Genomic DNA, 16,973 nt, shown 5'->3' with positions numbered 1-16,973 from the left:
AGATGTTAAAAAAAACCAGATGAATGGATAAAGATGTGGCACATATATACAATGGGATATTACTCAGCCATAACAAAGAATGAAACTGGGTCATTTGCAGAGATGTGGATGGACCTAGAGCCTGTCATACAGAGTGAAGTAAGTCAGAAAGAGAAAAACAAATATCGTATATTAATGCATACATGTGCAATCTAGAAAAATGGTACAGATGAACCTATTTGCAGGGCAGGAATAGAGACGCAGACATAGAGAATGGACATGTGGACAAGGGGGGTGGAAGGGGAGGGTGGGACGAATTGGGAGATTAGGTTTGACATGAATACACTACCACGTGTAAAACAGATAGCTAGTGGGAACCTGCTGTGCAGCACAGGGAGCTCAGCTCGGTGCTCTGTGATGACCTAGATGGGCGAGACTAGGGGGGTGGGGGAGGAGAGGGAGGTCCAAGAGGGAGGGGGTATATGTATATGTATAGCTGATTCACTTTGTTGTACAGCAGAAACTAACACACCATTGTAAAGCAACTATACTCCAATAAAAAAAAATAATAATGTTTTAAAAAAAAACCCTTAAGTGTTTCATGAAAACACATTTTCCTTACCACCCTGCATGTTCCCTCATTCCCAAACTTTGTCTAATCAGTCCTTTGATGTCTGTAGCTCACAGAAGGGACCTGATGGATTCCAGTTCTGCTCAGGGAGATTAAGCAAGTCAAACTGAACTTTTGGGGGACCTGCTGCGATTTCTGTTCACCAAGAACTTGTGAGGCCATTAAAACATGAATCTATGCCTGGCATTTTAAATATCTTCTCCTGAAAACTCCTCAAAGTGTTTACATTAATTAGAGACTATTTTCTTTCAAACGAAATACATCTACTCAAAGTGAAAAGACCACTAACCGAGAAATTTGCGTGAATCCCATCTGGCTGTGTGACCTCCGCTGACCCCCACTGACCTTCACCGCCCTCCTCTCAAAAACTACAGTCCTGGGCTGGACTGTTTCTCAGGTGCTTTCCACCCAGAGCAGATGACACAGAGACTGAAACTTAGTACCAGCCCCTTCCACACGCTTGGGGACAAGCAAACAATCTTCAATTCATCAAAACTTTTTTTTTTTTTTTTGCAGCACACGGGCCTCTCACTGTTGTGGCCTCTCCCGTTGCGGAGCACAGGCTCCGGACGCACAGGCTCAGCGGCCATGGCTCACGGGAGCAGCAGCTCCACGGCATGTGGGATCTTCCCGGACTGGGCCACGAACCCGTGTCCCCTGCATCGGCAGGCGGACTCTCAACCACTGCGCCACCAGGGAAGCCCCATCAAAACTTTTTGTCTCTGCACAGATATTGGTTAAGCCTAGGGAACTTTCCAGAAATTTCAGAGCTGTCTTCACTGCCAGCTGTTTCTATCAGTCATTACAGAGCAGAAAATCATTTGAAAAAAGAACATACTCTTCACTGTTGGCAAAATTGAGATCATCTGAGTGATAATCTCACATCCTCAAAAGCTATAGTGATATCTGTGAGCATTATTGCCCTTAACAGTTAGAAATGGGAACCCAAAAGTACAACTCAGAAAAGATTATTAAAAACATAGAAAAAGCAAGCCCCAGGTAAGCAGGGGGATCTTGTAACCAGCAAGAAGCCAAGAGTCCACGCTCCTGTCCTTGATGGAAATGCATGCGCACCAGTAGCTGCTAGGAAGATGCTTGCTCCTCTCCAATCAAGCCAGAGGGAAATAGAGACCAGGGACGCCGGACTGGCCTGGGCATAATCACAGGGCAAGTCCAGGAAGTGAGTTATCTACAATCTTCCAACTTGCCCTGTTTTTCGTGCAACTGCTATTTTAGTAAACAGAAGTAGCAAATCTAACGTCCTCATTTTACTTATGTTCTGGAAACTGCTCTGCATTACTCATCTGGCCTGGATCTGGGGGCAGGTCTGGATTACCTGGTGGAGAAGTCAGGCCTTCCCCCTGTCAACCTTCGAGTCACCTGTGCTTGGAAGGGCAGCACGAAAGAGCAGGCGAGGTGGCTGTCATCTTGGGACCTTCTCCTTCTGGCTACAGAGGTGCACTATCTAATTCCAGAAGTTTTCATCCTCTACAAGTAACCCCATGCCCACAGCAGTCCCTCTCCTGGCCCAGCCCCTCGTAACCACTCATCTGCTTTCCTTCTCTACAGATTTGCCTCTTCTGGACACGTCACAGAAATGGCATCATATCATACGCGGCCTTTTGTGTCTGGCTTCTTTCTGTTATTATAATGTTTTCAAGTTTTGCCCATGTTGGAGCATCAGTGCTTCACTCCTTTTTATGGGTGAATAATACTCCGTTGTATTTGATATACACACGTTGTGTTTGTCTACTCATCAGCTGATGGACATCTGGGCTGTTTCCACTTTGGGGCTATTGTGACTAATGCTGCTATGGTCACTCCAGCCTTCATGTAGACATGTATTTTCAGTTCTCTTGGGTAGATACCTAGGAACAGAATTACTGGGTCATATGGTAAGCCTACGTTTAACCTTTTGAGGAGCTGCCAGACTGAAATCACTTTTCTTAAGTAAGTTTTTTATTGAAATAAACTTCTATCCATAAAAAGGCAAAAGTCCTAAGTGTATACACCTCCTCAAATTTTCACAAAGTGAGCTCACGCACATAACCAGCTCCCAGATCAAGGACAGAACGTGACCAGCGCCCAGAAGCTCCCTCAAGGCCCCTTCCGGGCCCCTACCCCACCCGTAAAGGTAATCACTACCCTCACACCACAGATGAATTTTGCCCGTTTTTGAACTTTATATAAACGGGATATTTTGTTTCCAGCTTCTTCTGTTCTACACTGTGTTGTAAGATCTACCCATGGTGTTGAGTTTATCTAACTATCGTTCGTTCATTCTCTATGCTCTACAACAGTGAACTTTTTCTATTAAGGGCCAGAGAGTAAATATCTGTAGCTTCGTGGGCCACGTGGCCTCTGTCGGGACTACTCAACTCTGCCACTGTCACGTAAAAGCAGCCAGAGACAATACACAAATTAATGGCTGGGGCTATGTGGCAATGAAACTCGATTTATCGACAATGAAGTCTGAATTTCATATAATCTTCACCTGTCACCAAGTATTATTCTTCCTTCAGTTTCTTTCCATCATTAAGAAATATAAAAATCAATTCTTAGCTCATTTTGGCTCAGGCAGTGAGCTGGATTTGGCCCACGGGATGACGTTCTTTGCCGCTTCCTGTCCTATAGTATTCAATGGTGCAAACAGACCCCAGTGAGTTTATCCATTCTATTGTGGGCTGGCCTTGCCGTCCTTCTCCTCCCTGTGCCCTCGCAGTAACTCAACTGCCGTTCAGGGCTTGGCAAATGTTTCCGACAAAGGGCCACATGGGAAATATTTTCAGCTCAGGGGCCATGCAGCCTCGGTCACAATTCGTCCACTCAGCCCTTCGGTCGTTGAAACACAGAGCAGCCCAGACAGAGCAGAAAGAAGACATGTGCCTGTGTGCCCTGACGTGCGACCTACAGAAACAGGCCGCGCTCGGGGGCTGCTGGGCGCCACTTGACACAAGCAGTCACGGGCCACCTGCTACCTGCCAGGCCCTTGTCCACAGTGCCAGAGCCACCGGCAGGCCGTCAAGCCTCACCTACCAAAAGAAGCAGCAGAGCAAGCACCACCATCCACTGGGAATGTACAAAGATGAAGAGACATGGCCTTCCTGCACAGGATTCTGGAAGGGAAGGATGGGACCCTGCAAATGCAAGCATAGGACCTCCCGAGCGACATTTCAACCTGGAAGCTGCAAGGGAATAAAAGGTAGTTCTTAACACACACACATACACATCAAGGTTTCTAGGATATCCTACCACCGGAAAAGTTTCTCCAACAAATTAGCTATCCAAATGCTTCAAGACACCAGATGCCCCTGGCTTGTGAATACGAATATGGTCATAGCATCACTTTGACAAAGTGGTCAAGGCCATCAGGGCTAGAGGTCACACATACTCACAAGAGACCGAGAAAGGAGTAGGACACAAGGAGGAGAGGATCCCAGAACACTGAGTTCAGAGCCAGGCCTTAGATGACAACTAAAAAAAAATATATGGAAAAAAGCTTCATGTCTTACAGATTTTCCAGAAGCTCCAACAACCAATCACAAGTCACTTTTCTTGCAACCTGCATGGATTACAGCAGGCACTAAACTCAGGGCTGACGTCTGCTGGCCGCCAGCTCCTTGGTGCTGGCCGCTCCTCTGAAGGCCACCAGCCTGGGCTCCCTGGGGCTCAGAGGGGGTGTCACTGCACCACGGGGCCACCAGAGGGTGCTGTGTGAGCAGCCCTGCTGCCTGGGGCAGCTGAGTCCACTGGGCGGGGCCTGCTTCCTCTCCATCTGCTCCAACCAGTACCCCGCCCTGCCTCACCTGCCATCCTTCCCTCAGCCTCCTTTAGCCCCAGCTCCTGCCTCAGGTCACAGGAACTCCTGTCTCCACAGCCCATGGCTTCTGCTCTGTGCCCTGAGCAACTCAAGGCCAATTCCTGCTCCGACCCGTGGCCACTCCTCTGTCACCTTCAGTGGCTTCTCGGCTTCTACACATCCTCTGACTCCAGTGCTTCCCAAGGTGTGCTTGCAGTGGGTGTGTCTCACACAGCCTGCTGACCGAAGAGTCGAGTCGCGTCAGAATCCACACTGTGTGATTCCATCTACGTGGCATCCTATAAATTATACGTTAGGTGGTGACATGGAGACTTCGTGTTTGATCCGTTAAGCCATACAGTCAGGTGTTATGCACTTTGGGGCGTGTTTGCTATACTTTGCAATTTGAAGAAGTGTTTGAAAATGTGGGCTGCCCATCAGGAAATGCAGCTTCTTAGGCACGATTCTCATTTGTGGCTTTTGCCCAGTACATCTGTTCCTTCTTCCAGCGATAGTAGTGTCATTTTTCTTTGGAGCACAAGCCCTTCTCCACTCTCCACGGTCCTGGAGGTTTGGGTAGAAGGGGACTATGGTGGGAAGGAAAGCTCCAGTTCGATGGGCAGGGACTTCGGGGCTGTCTAAAAACGCTCACTTTCTTTTGAGATGCAGAAGTGTTTGGAGAAGAAGAGAATGCTCTGAAAGAGCCCTCTGACAGGCCCGTGGAGGGAGGCCTGGAGGAAGAAGCTGAAGGGGGCATGGGGGCTTAGGACACCTGGGCCCTGCAGGCCAATGTGGGTGCCTCGCCAGCCCCGCCGAGCCTGGGCTGCTCACCTGTAAAAGGGCTGAGCGCCCTCCGAGGTGGCCTGGAAACAGGCAGAGAAACGCTGGCACCTGGCATTCGCTAGACGAGCTGGTTACTGACTAGATGGCAGTGCAGCCGAGCATCTAGCTCCGCACAGGGATGCAAGAGCAGGTCATTCTCGCCCCCCCCCCCGAATTATCCCCCCCCTCCATTTGGTACCAAAGCTTCCCCTCCCCACCGTGGGCACGTGACCCAGGCTGGCCAATGACAGTCTCCAACCGCCAGGCACAGCGACTGGCTGTGGGGCGAGCAGGGGACCCATGCAGTGCCACATGCGGACGACAGAGAAAAGGAGGACCCTCTTTCCAGGGGAGTGGCTACCCTGGGAGCCACCACCTCTACGGCGGGTCTACAGCGGGGGGATGAGACCGGGCGACACAGACCAAAGATGGATGGACCAGTGGCACCCAACAGGCAATTCTGCGCCCAGGGGTCACTCGGCACATTTTGTCACATCTGACAGGGGTGCTGCTGGCATCTAGTGGGTGGAGGCCAGGGATACTGCTCAGCACCCTACAGTGACCAGGACGACCCCAAGTGCCGACAGCGCTGAGGCGGAGAAATTCTGCCTTAATTCAAAACTGGACCAAACGAGCCTTTTGGGCACTTCCCTGCAGGAGTTATATTTGGGGGCCCCAGAGTCAACTGGTGACCTTTGAACCATGTGGATTCACAGGTCATTTCTCCCCAAAGTGGCCTTCCAGGACCAACTGTGTCCCTAAGCAGCCACTTGGCAGTGCCTGGAGACATTCTCAGATGTCACAATTGCGGGGGAGGTCGGAGAGTGGCATCAAGTGGGTACAGGCCAGGGATGCTGATAAACATCCTAAATGCGCAGGACGGCCGAACAGCAAAGAACGGCCCGCGCCAATGTCAACAGCGACAGCCGAGAAACTGAATAAGTAAAGGCCTTCCAGGTCCTGAGGCCGGGTTCCCTGGCTCCCGCCAACGCCACCAGTTCTCCCCGCCGTGACAGCGAGAGCTGCGCCCCTCCCACCAGTTCTCCCCGCCCTGGCAGGCAAAGCGGCGCCCCTCCCACCAGTTCTCACGGCCCTGACAGCCAGAGCGGCGCCCCTCCCACCAGTTCTCCCCGCCCTGACAACCAGAGCGGCGCCCCTCCCACCAGTTCTCCCCGCCCTGACAGGCAGAGCGGCGCCCCTCCCACCAGTTCTCCCCGCCCTGACGGCCAGAGCGGCGCCCCTCCCACCAGTTCTCCCCGCCCTGACAGCCAGAGCGGCGCCGCTCCTACCAGTTCTTCCGGCCCTGACGGCCAGAGCGGCGCCCCTCCCACCAGTCCTCCCCGCCCTGACAGCGAGAGCGGCGCCCCTCCCTCCAGTTCTCCCCGCCCTGACAGCCAGAGCGGCGCCCCTCCCTCCAGTTCTCCCCACCCTGACAGCCAGAGCGGCGCCCCTCCCACCAGTTCTCCCCGCCCTGACAGCGAGAGCAGCGCCCCTCCCACCAGTTCTCCCCGCCCTGACGGCCAGAGCGGCGCCCCTCCCACCAGTTCTCCCCGCCCTGACGGCCAGAGCGGCGCCCCTCCCACCAGTCCTCCCCGCCCTGACAGCGAGAGCGGCGCCCCTCCCACCAGTTCCCGCCCTGACGGCCAGAGCGGCGCCCCTCCCGCCAGTTCTCCCCGCCCTGACAGGCAGAGCAGCGCCCCTCCCACCAGTTCTCACGGCCCTGACGGCCAGAGCGGCGCCCCTCCCGCCAGTTCTCCCGGCCCTGACAGCGAGAGCGGCGCCCCTCCCACCAGTTCTCCCGGCCCTGACAGCCAGAACGGCACCCCTCCCACCAGTTCCCGCCCTGACGGCCAGAGCGGCGCCCCTCCCACCAGTTCTCCCCGCCCTGACAGCGAGAGCGGCGCCCCTCCCACCAGTTCTCCCCGCCCTGACGGCCAGAGCGGCGCCCCTCCCACCAGTTCTCCCGGCCCTGACAGCTAGAGCAGCGCCTCTCCTACCAGTTCTCCCCGCCCTGACAGCGAGTGCGACACCGTTCCCACCAGTTCTCCCCGCCCTGACAGCGAGAGCAGCGCCCCTCCCACCAGTTCTCCCGGCCCTGACAGCTAGAGCAGCGCCTCTCCTACCAGTTCTCCCCGCCCTGACAGCGAGTGCGACACCGTTCCCACCAGTTCTCCCCGCCCCGACAGCGAGAGCGGCGCCCCTCCCATCAGTTCTCCCGGCCCTGACAGCGAGAGCGGCGCCCCTCCCACCAGTTCTCCCCGCCCTGACAGCGAGTGCGACACCGTTCCCACCAGTTCTCCCCGCTCTGACAGCGAGAGCGGCGCCCCTCCCACCAGTTCTCCCGGCCCTGACAGGCAGAGCGTCGCCCCTCCCACCAGTTCTCCCCGCCCCGACGGCCAGAGCGTCGCCCCTCCCACCAGTTCTCCCCGCCCTGACGGCCAGAGCGGCGCCCCTCCCACCAGTTCTCCCCGCTCTGACAGCGAGAGCAGCGCCCCTCCCACCAGTCCTCCCCGCCCTGACGGCCAGAGCGGCGCCCCTCCCACCAGTCCTCCCCGCCCTGACAGCGAGAGCGGCGCCCCTCCCTCCAGTTCTCCCCGCCCTGACGGCCAGAGCGGCGCCCCTCCCACCAGTTCTCCCCACCCTGACGGCCAGAGCGGCGCCCCTCCCACCAGTTCTCCCCGCCCTGACAGCGAGAGCGGCGCCCCTCCCTCCAGTCCTCCCCGCCCTGACAGCGAGAGCAGCGCCTCTCCTACCTTCCCACACATTTGGAGCACTGGGCAGCTGGCTAAAATGCGGATTCTGATCCAGCATGGCCAGGGTAGAGCCTGAGACTCTGCATTTCTCACAAGATGTTGCTGCCGGTCTGCGGACCACACTTTGAATATAGAAAAGGGACCGGGCTGAAGTCAGTAACCCAGGGAAGAGGGAGGGGTGAATTGGGAGATCGGCACTGACGTATACACACACTAGCAGACAGTTAAGAACCTGCTGTACAGCACAGGGAACTCTACTCAGTGCTCTCTAATGGCCTATATGGGAAAAGAATCTCAAAAGAAGAAACGCGGGGAGCCAGGCGGGACTGGGGGCCAGAGACAGAATCACGGCCCAAGGAGATTAAGAAGCCGTGGTCAGGGGCTTCCCTGGGGGCTCAGTGGTTGAGAATCTGCCTGCCAATGTAGGGGACACAGGTTCGAGCCCTGGTCCGGGAAGATCCCACATGCCGCGGAGCGGCTGGGCCCGTGAGCCATGGCCGCTGAGCCTGCGCGTCCGGAGCCTGTGCTCCGCAACGGGAGAGGCCACAACAGTGAGAGGCCCGCGTACCGCAAAAAAAAAAAAAAAAAAAAAGCAATCCAATACAAATTCACAGCTAACTTCAAATTACACAGCAGACATGGGTCTCCCAATGTGCTCGTGTGGATAAAGAAAAAAAATTTCTTTTGCCATGCATGTTTCAGGCCATAGCAAACATTTGTTAAACATACCAGTATCTTCTGCCCCCACAATGCTCGCTCACACACACACACACACACACACACACACACACACACACACAAAGGGACTTATGGGACTCCATCAAGTGAACAAATATATGCATATGAGAGGCTCAGAAGAAGAGAAAGAAACAGGCAGACACAGGGAGGAGGTGCCCATCCATGGCTCTCCCTGTGCCTCCCACCCAGCATTCCTGCCACAGCCCAAGGAAGTTAGAGGGAAGCCTTGACCTTGGTCGTTTCAGCCACAGTTGTAATACTGCCGCATGACTACACGCATGTGAACTGCCCTGAACACACGGCTCTGTCGTCCCCACCCAATTTCTAGAATAACTACTGTACCTGATGCTCCCAGTGCCCCACCCATATCCCTCAAGACCTTCCAGTGAGCTCCAGCTGATTCCCAGCTGTATGTGTGTGCCTGAGGTCACTGCCTCCGGCCCCGTGGAAGGTGGCTCTGCTGGCGTGGCACGCCTGAAGAGCATTACTGGGAGCAGGTATTAACCGATGTCTCGGGAACTGGTGCATAAATACTCCCACTCCCTCGCCCCCTGAATGGGGTCATTTCAAGGCATGTGTTTCATACCTGTGCATAAAAGACTTAGCACTGCAGGCCAGAGACTGCTCTCTTCAGGAAGGCCTGCTGGCAAGGCTGGCCCTCGGCTGGCACCTGGGAACGTGGATTTCAGGAGGGTTGACACCATCCCCAGAACTGATAAGAATGGCTCGCGGTACCTAAACTGGCTGTCCAAATACTGTGACTGATACTGAACCCCTGCTCTCCTTCTGGGAGTCTGGAATTCTGATACAAGCTGGACAGAGAGTGCCTACAGGACCAGCCCCCCAACAGAAATCTGGGCACTGAGACTAACAGGCTTCCTGGGTAGAGAGCACTTCACCCGTGTTGCCTCAGCTCACTGTGGGAAAAGGAAGGGCATCCCTGTGGGACTCCACGGGAAGAGGACTCTGGCAGCCGGAGCCTGGTTTCCTCCAGACTTTGCCCCATCGCCTTTTCCCTTTGCTGATTTTGCTTTATATCCTACCATCAGAGGAAGTCACAGCAGCGAAGACAACTATACACCGAGTCCCCTAGTGAACCCACCCTAGGTCCTCCTAGTGAACCCACAGGTGACTTGGGGAGCTCGTGACACTGCAAGCATCATTTCCTAGAGTTTCCAAAGCATGCAGTTAAGCTCCGGCTGCCCACACGGGGAGCTGCATTAACAGCCCAGGCTCTAACGGGTGCCTTCTTCTCCTAGTCGCCCCTCCCAGGGTCCCTGCAGCACCCAAGAAACGCCCTGCACCAGAATCCTCGTCTCAGGGTCCGCTTCTGAGAGAACCCAAATGAAGGCAGCATCGCAGGCCATTTTCTCTTTCTTCAACCAGGGATGCCTTTGCCTGCGTAAATCCCTGAGTGATGTTTACCGCCCGGTACAAATGGGCAAAATCTTCGTGACCTAGGGCTAGGCAGAGGTTTTAGGGATGACACCAAAGCACGACCCTTAAAAGAAACCAAATGGGTAAGTTGTACTAATGGGCAAAGTAAAACCTGCCATCCATGCAAGAACGCAGGAAAACTCGCTGACACACTTTATTGATTGCAACAGGTGACCTGGCAAATCGGGAGGGCTGGGTCCCTGTCCCGCCCCCAGACATTCAGCTTCAGCAGCTCTGGGGCAAGGCCCGAGAATCTGCATTTCTTACAAGCTCCCAGGAAGACTGCTGCTGCTGCTGGCCCGCAGACCGGGCTTTAACAACCAGGGGCCCTTATAACCCTTCATTCCACTCCTGTTCCCCACTCCATTTCCTTCCCTGCATCCTTCCCGTCGTGTTTTAATTACTACTATTTTGATTATAGATCTTACTTATAAACTGGAATCATTGTTTCAAAGCTTGCTGCCTCTGAGCTCCTGAGGGCAGAGGCCTGCGTTACTCACCCCCATCTACCATCTGCACCTTTGAGGCAGTGTTTGCTGAGCCTGCTGTACAGTTACAATATCCGTTAACCCTAAAAAGCTCCACCCACCGCATACACGATCTCTCCTCCACAAGGAGCGTTATTAAAACTACATCCATCTAGACCTAGACATGATCACACTCAGTGAAGTAAGTCAGACAGACAGAGACAAATACCATATGACACCACCTATATGTGCAATCTTAAAAAATGATACACGTGGGGCTTCCCTGGTGGCGCAGTGGTTGAGAGTCCGCCTGCCGATGCAGGGGACACGGGTTCGTGCCCCGGTCTGGGAAGATCCCACATGCCACGGAGCGGCTGGGCCCGTGAGCCATGGCCGCTGAGCCTGCGCGTCCAGAGCCTGTGCTCCGCAACGGGAGAGGCCACAACAGTGAGAGGCCCGCGTACCGCAAAAAAAAAAAAAAAAAAAAAAAAAAAAACAACCAAAAAAAATGATACACACGTGAACTTCCTTACAAAACAGAAACAGACCCACAGACACAGAACACAAACTTACGGTTACCAAAGGGGAAAGGGGGAGGGAGGGATAAATTAAGAGTCTGGGATTAAAATATGAAATAGATAACCCACGAGGACCTACTGTATAGCACAGGGAACTCTACTCAATATCTTGTAATAACCTGTAATGGAAGAGAATGTAAAAAAAAGAATACATATATTTACGTATATACGTATAACTGAATCACTTTGCTGTACACCTGAAACTAACACAACATTGTAAATCAACTACATTTAAATAAACATTTTTTTAAAAAACAAACAAAATTACATCCATCTAGAGATAGAAAACGTTATCAAGCAGTCAGCTCAATGCTTGAGACATCACCGCACAGGCACACTCAAAAATACATACAAGAAAGATAGCTTACCTGTGAGTATACACAGGACAAAAAGAATACGAAAACCATACTCAAGTCACTAGACGTGAAAATGAGAGGTTGGGACACGTCTCTTTGACTGCATCGCCTTTCATATGCACCATGGTCCGCAGTTTTATCCTCTGTAGCAACGCGAGTCTGAAGGGCATGCCTTGCTTTCCCCTCCTAGGTTCGGGGGGTTTCTTTAACTGCTCGATTCATCCTGATTATTCCCTTATTACTTTTCACCCAGGAAAAAGGCTGGGCTGACAAATATAGACAGATCTCTTCCTCGGTGCCGCCGGCCAACATCTTGGCTGACACCCAACCACAGGCATCTGACCCAGAATCTTGGGAGCCCAAAGAAGTGGACTTTGGACCCGTCACAGCGGGAAGCAGGGTAGCAGCACCAAGAGCTGGCAGCCCCTTTAGCAGCCCGATGAGCCAAACCCTACTTTACATTTCTTATCCAAGTGGAGGAGGTCACAGGGAAATTGGTTTAAAACTCCCTTTAAATTCTCTCAAGAAATTTCTCTGAAATACGTTTTCATTTGTGGCCCAGAACTTTTACTCTAGGAAATCCTGTTCTACAGGATTTAAACTACGAGACTACAAGGCCACAGATACAAGAAGCTCAGCGAATCAGTACACCCCAAGCACCCAAATAAATAATAGAATAAAACCACACTAAGGAGTGGCATAATCAAATTGCTAAACCCAGTGAAAAGGCGGATATCTTAAAAGCAGAAAAAAAGACACCTATATACAGAGAAAACTATGTGACTAGACACAACCACAAGGATGAACAACCTACCACTACATACACTCACTGACAAGGATGAAATTCACAAACCCAATGTCAAGGGAAGGCCAGACACAGGAACACGAGTCCATTAAAACAAAGTTCCAAATAAGCAAACCGAATGTGTGGAGTTAATCAGCACAGCAGTTACCCTTGGGCTGAGGAGTGACCAGAACGGACATGGGGGTGGCTTCTGGTGGCTGGTCACGTTTTTTCTTTTTCTTTTTTTTTAATATTTATTTATTTAGTTAGTTAGTTAGTTGTGCCGGGTCTTAGTTGCAGCTCGCCAGCTCCTTAGTTGCAGCACGTGGGCTCCTTAGTTGCGGCGTGCGAACTCTTAGTTGAGGCATGCATGTGGGATCTAGTTCCCTGACCAGGGATCGAAGCCGGGCCCCCTGCATTGGGAGCAAGGAGTCTTAACCACTGTGCCACCAGGGAAGTCCCACTTCCTGTTTCTTGATCTGGGCACTGGTTACCCAGGTGTGATCACTTTGTGAAAATTCATCAAGCTGTACACTTACACTTTACACACTTTTCTGCACATATATTTCAATAAAAGATTTATTACTCAAGGCAACCCAGAAGACCCATCAACTAGAATTAAATCTCACCGCCATACTGTACAAAAGTTAGATTTTTTAGTTGGCATGCTGCAACACTTCTCTCAAGCACCTGTGAACTACTTTCTTTCTGTTTTAAAATACCTACCTAGAAAAACTGATCTCCCACTGAAATAATTCATGTCCAAAGTCTAAACCCTCTGACCGAGCAAAGGCACTGGGGTTGGCAAACACACCATGACATGGGCTCCAAGCTGCATTACAGGCCGGAGCACGTTTCACTGGTGCAGGGAGAAAAGGGGAGATGCTCCCAAAGCAAGTGACATCCCAGATTTGCAATGCTGGGTGCTTGAAGTGACAGCAGACATCCAGACCCCACTGGCATTTGCGGGCTAGTGGAGACTGAAGTCTCCAGGCTATGAAAATCCACAGGGAAGTAGACATTTTCCTGAAATATACACAGTTGTCCATTTACTTAAATCAGTACACTGGAGCTCATCATCAATATGCCCTAACTTACACTCAATAACCTAAATCGTGCATGGAGCTCCTCTCCTCCCCAGGTGTTATTATCTAGAATGCTACATAACAAACTACCTCAGAACTCAGCAGCTTAAAATCATACACATATAATCTTACACAGTATCTATGGGCTGGGGATTCAGGAGCAGCTTGGCTGGGTCTTTCTGGTTCGAGGTCTCTCAGGAGGTTGTCGCCCAGGGCCGCAGGCATCTGAAGGCAAGTCAGTGCTGGCTGTTGGCGCAAGGGCTTGGTTCCACTGCACCCTGCGCCTCCATGGGACTGCTTGAGCGTCCTCGGGACATGGCAGTCAGCTTCCTCTAGAACAAGTGCTCCACGGGAGCGAGGTGGAAGCAGCCGTCTCTTATGACCTAGCCTGGCGAGTCACACGCCGTCCCTTCCAGCGCACCCCGCCGGTGGCAGTCAGCCCTGAGGGACTCAGTGTGGGAGAGGCTGCACCTGGCCATGAACACAGGAGGCAGTCATCGGGCCCGTCCTGGAGGCCAGTTCCCCCACTAGTCAAAGCTCCTCCCCTCCCCTCGCCATCTCACCTGAAACCCCAGCAACTTCAAATTCATTTGAGATGATGGAGTCTCGCTTTCAAGATGCAGACACCTTTAGGCGGGTGACAGGCCACGCTTCATCCACCCCCTCTGGCCAATGCTCCAGCCACCGCACGGCGCTCCCCAGGGGGGTTAGGCCCAGCGGCGCTGACACTGAGATGAGCCCCCTGGTGGCCACGTGGCGAGAGGCCGAGGGCCACGGCACCCTCGGGCGTCCCCAAGAGAAGAAAGCTTAGACCGCAGGATGCGCAGAAAGAGACGTGAGAATTAAAGTTTGTCAGCTTCAAAATGGTGCCTGGAGAGGGCACAGAGGCGGAGGGTCACTTCTACCTCCCCCTCCTGCTTCCCCCTTGGCCCCTGCCCAGCACCCAGCCCTCCCGCACCCCTTCTGCCCCCCGAGGCTGGCGAGCTGGTGCAGGGCGCGGCCGCCCTCCGTGGCACAGTTCCTGTGGCCCCAGGGCTGCGCGGCTATGTGTCCCCTTTCGGAACATGGCCTGCGTGCTGGGAAGCGGCCGAGGCCAACTGCACACGGCCTCCGGTGACGCAATGGACTCTGTTCTCACATCCCCCCCACCAGAGGGCAGGGAGATGGCCATGAGTTCTCCGCGTTCCCGGCACCCAGGGCCAAGGATGGAGACCGTCCCCAGAGCCCCCTCCTCACAGTAATAAGAACAACAACGACTCTGTACAGGGCTCCCGTCCTAAGCGCTTCACACGCATCCGCCACCAGGGCTCCTGACACTCTCTGAAGTAAATGCCGTCACCCTCAGGCCCACGTTACAGATCAGCAAACTGAGGCAGAGGGGAGGTTAGGTCTCAAGCCCAAGTCCCACAGACAGTGAGCGGGGAGCCAGATTCCCACCGGGGCCCTGAGGGCCCTTCCTCTTGGGTCGTGAGAGGACTGAACACGCCTCGTTCCTCTCGGGACCCAAGAGCTACCTGCTTCCACGGAGAGGGCACTGCTCGCCAAGCCTCTCCTAAACTGCGCGGAAAGCGCTCAAGTAAAGGCTGCTGGGTTACCGTCCAACCTCCCGGGTGGGCGATGGCTCGTGTGCCCCAGAAAACACCGCTGGATTAGTTCACCTGGGTTGCCCTGACCAGCCCCACAGGCCAGGTGGCTCAAATGGCAGAAACTTCTTGTCTCCCAATGCTGGAGGCCAGAAGCCTGAGATCCAGGCGACAGTACGCCTGGATTGGTTCCTTGGGGGCTGTGAGGGCAGGATCCGTCCAGGCCTCTCTCCCTGGCTGGTAGACGGCCGTCTTCTCCACGCGCCCCTTCACACCCTCTTCGCTCTGCGCCTGTCTGTGCGGAAACCTCCTCTTCTTATAAAGACCCCAGTCACACTGGACTGCGGCCAACCTCATGGCCTCGTTCTAAGTTGATTACCTCTGTAAAGATCTCGTCTCCAAGTAAGGTCGTATTCTGAGGTACTATGGGTTAGGACTTCACCACGTGAGCTCTGAGAGACACGGTATCAGCCCATAACAGCGGCTGAAGACGATGCTCGTGAGAAACGCCGCGGCGTCCCTCCCTCTCCTGGGACCTCTGCAGACCATCTTCCTCCGCAACAACCTACTTCCTGCTCATGTGGGCTACTCCCCCTCGTGGATGAAAACAATGTCACAGACACTCACAACTAGCATCTCCGTGAAGGTTAACTGCACGGAGTCCTCCAATGCAGCCTCGAGGCGTCCTTCGCAGTGTCCTCAGAGCAAGGCCACAGCGGGAACACGGCCACGGGTGGCTTCACCGTATTCCAGCGGGGCTACCAAGGTGAGGGCTGAAATGTCAGTCAACTCCTATGTTTTGGGCAAAAGGCAGGCTGGTGGGAGGCCTGACGGAGCTAAGAGGAAAATAATGTGTCTGGGATCGCTGCGGTGGCCCCTCTCGTCCTAACCCAACCAGCACCTCCAAGGGCTCCGGTGGATGGAAACAATAAATTTTACACTGACCATCGCGACCCAGAAGGGAGGCTAAGATCCCGGCAGGAGGTAAGCTCCGGCCACCCCCAGAGACGTGGTAAAAAGAGCGGGGCGAGCCCAGGAGAAGCAACAGCAGCCACGAGAAATGAGTCAGCAGGTCCCCAGGCACCAGGGCAAGGAACAGACCTCCCGAGGGGATTAACAGAACTCTGCGTGTCTGTGTCATGCTCCCTCCAGCCAAACCCCACCCCCACCCCCGGATCAGCGCTGCCGCTGGTGGGAGCGGGCCCCGCAGCATCCTCGGGGGGTTGAGGGCCCAGCCTAGCCCGCGGGGCTCTCCCCGCACGGGACCCCAGGAGGGGGACAGTCACCTCCAACGGGGAAGGCTCTGGTCTCAAACTTCCATCAGTCCAACCGACGGCCTGCTCCCTGCTCTCAGGACCGGCACAAGGACCTGCACGGGAGGGCTCGGCGACAGTGGACCGTGGGTGACCCAGGCTGGCCAGCACGGGGGGTGGCGTAGCCCTCCAGACAGAGAACAGCCAGTTCACAGGGAAAGAGGCAGGCGGCGGGCTCAAGGGCCTGCGAGAAAGCTCGAGCGACTTCCTCCACACCAGGAGGCCGGAAGGGGAGCCTTTCCAGTGTCGTATGTGGAATACAAGAGCTGTCGCCTCTGCTGTCCCTGCGAACTGCCGCCCGTCACTGGTGACACTGTCCTGACAGGTGCGGCAGGTGGCCTCCAGCTCGAGGCGCTGTAATCACACACTCACAGTGTGACCTGACCACACGTGCTCCTCTGATGTCCAAGGCCCACCTGGCTCCGAGCACGACATGGCTGCTAAATTAGTTAAGGGCACGGTCCTCTAAGCTACAGCTCACCTGGCCACCCAGGTCACCGCTCACGTGGCCACCGTCCCCACCTCCTCGCTGGCCACCCTGCTTTCTCTCTCTCACCCACCTCTGACTTTTCTCCTTACAGCAGCCACAGCCATCCTTTCAAACACAAGTCCAGAAGTGTCACTCTCCCACCCAAGAGCACCCAGTGG

General features: G+C 54.2%; 1 protein-coding gene across 5 annotated transcripts in view; it reads right to left on the bottom strand.

The window, feature by feature from the left end:
• CLCN4 (chloride voltage-gated channel 4) overlaps window positions 1–16,973 on the bottom strand; it is a 456,505-nt gene that overhangs the window by 53,014 nt on the left and 386,518 nt on the right. Inside the window, exon 1 of one of the 5 annotated variants that reach the window (XM_082680604.1) lies at window positions 7,397–7,409. The exons of 3 other annotated variants lie outside the window; for them this stretch is intronic. The gene's annotated coding sequence lies outside the window, so the exon portion shown is untranslated. Of the gene's footprint in view, window positions 1–7,228; window positions 7,271–7,396; window positions 7,410–16,973 lie in introns of those variants that run through there. One more of the 5 variants, XM_082680602.1, reaches the window with a different exon arrangement.

This window comes from Grampus griseus, assembly GCF_964374135.1.
Source record: "Grampus griseus genome assembly, chromosome: X".
Taxonomy (NCBI): domain Eukaryota; kingdom Metazoa; phylum Chordata; class Mammalia; order Artiodactyla; family Delphinidae; genus Grampus; species Grampus griseus.
Note: the sequence above shows the minus strand (reverse complement) of the source record. Positions and strands in the feature narration are given on the sequence as shown.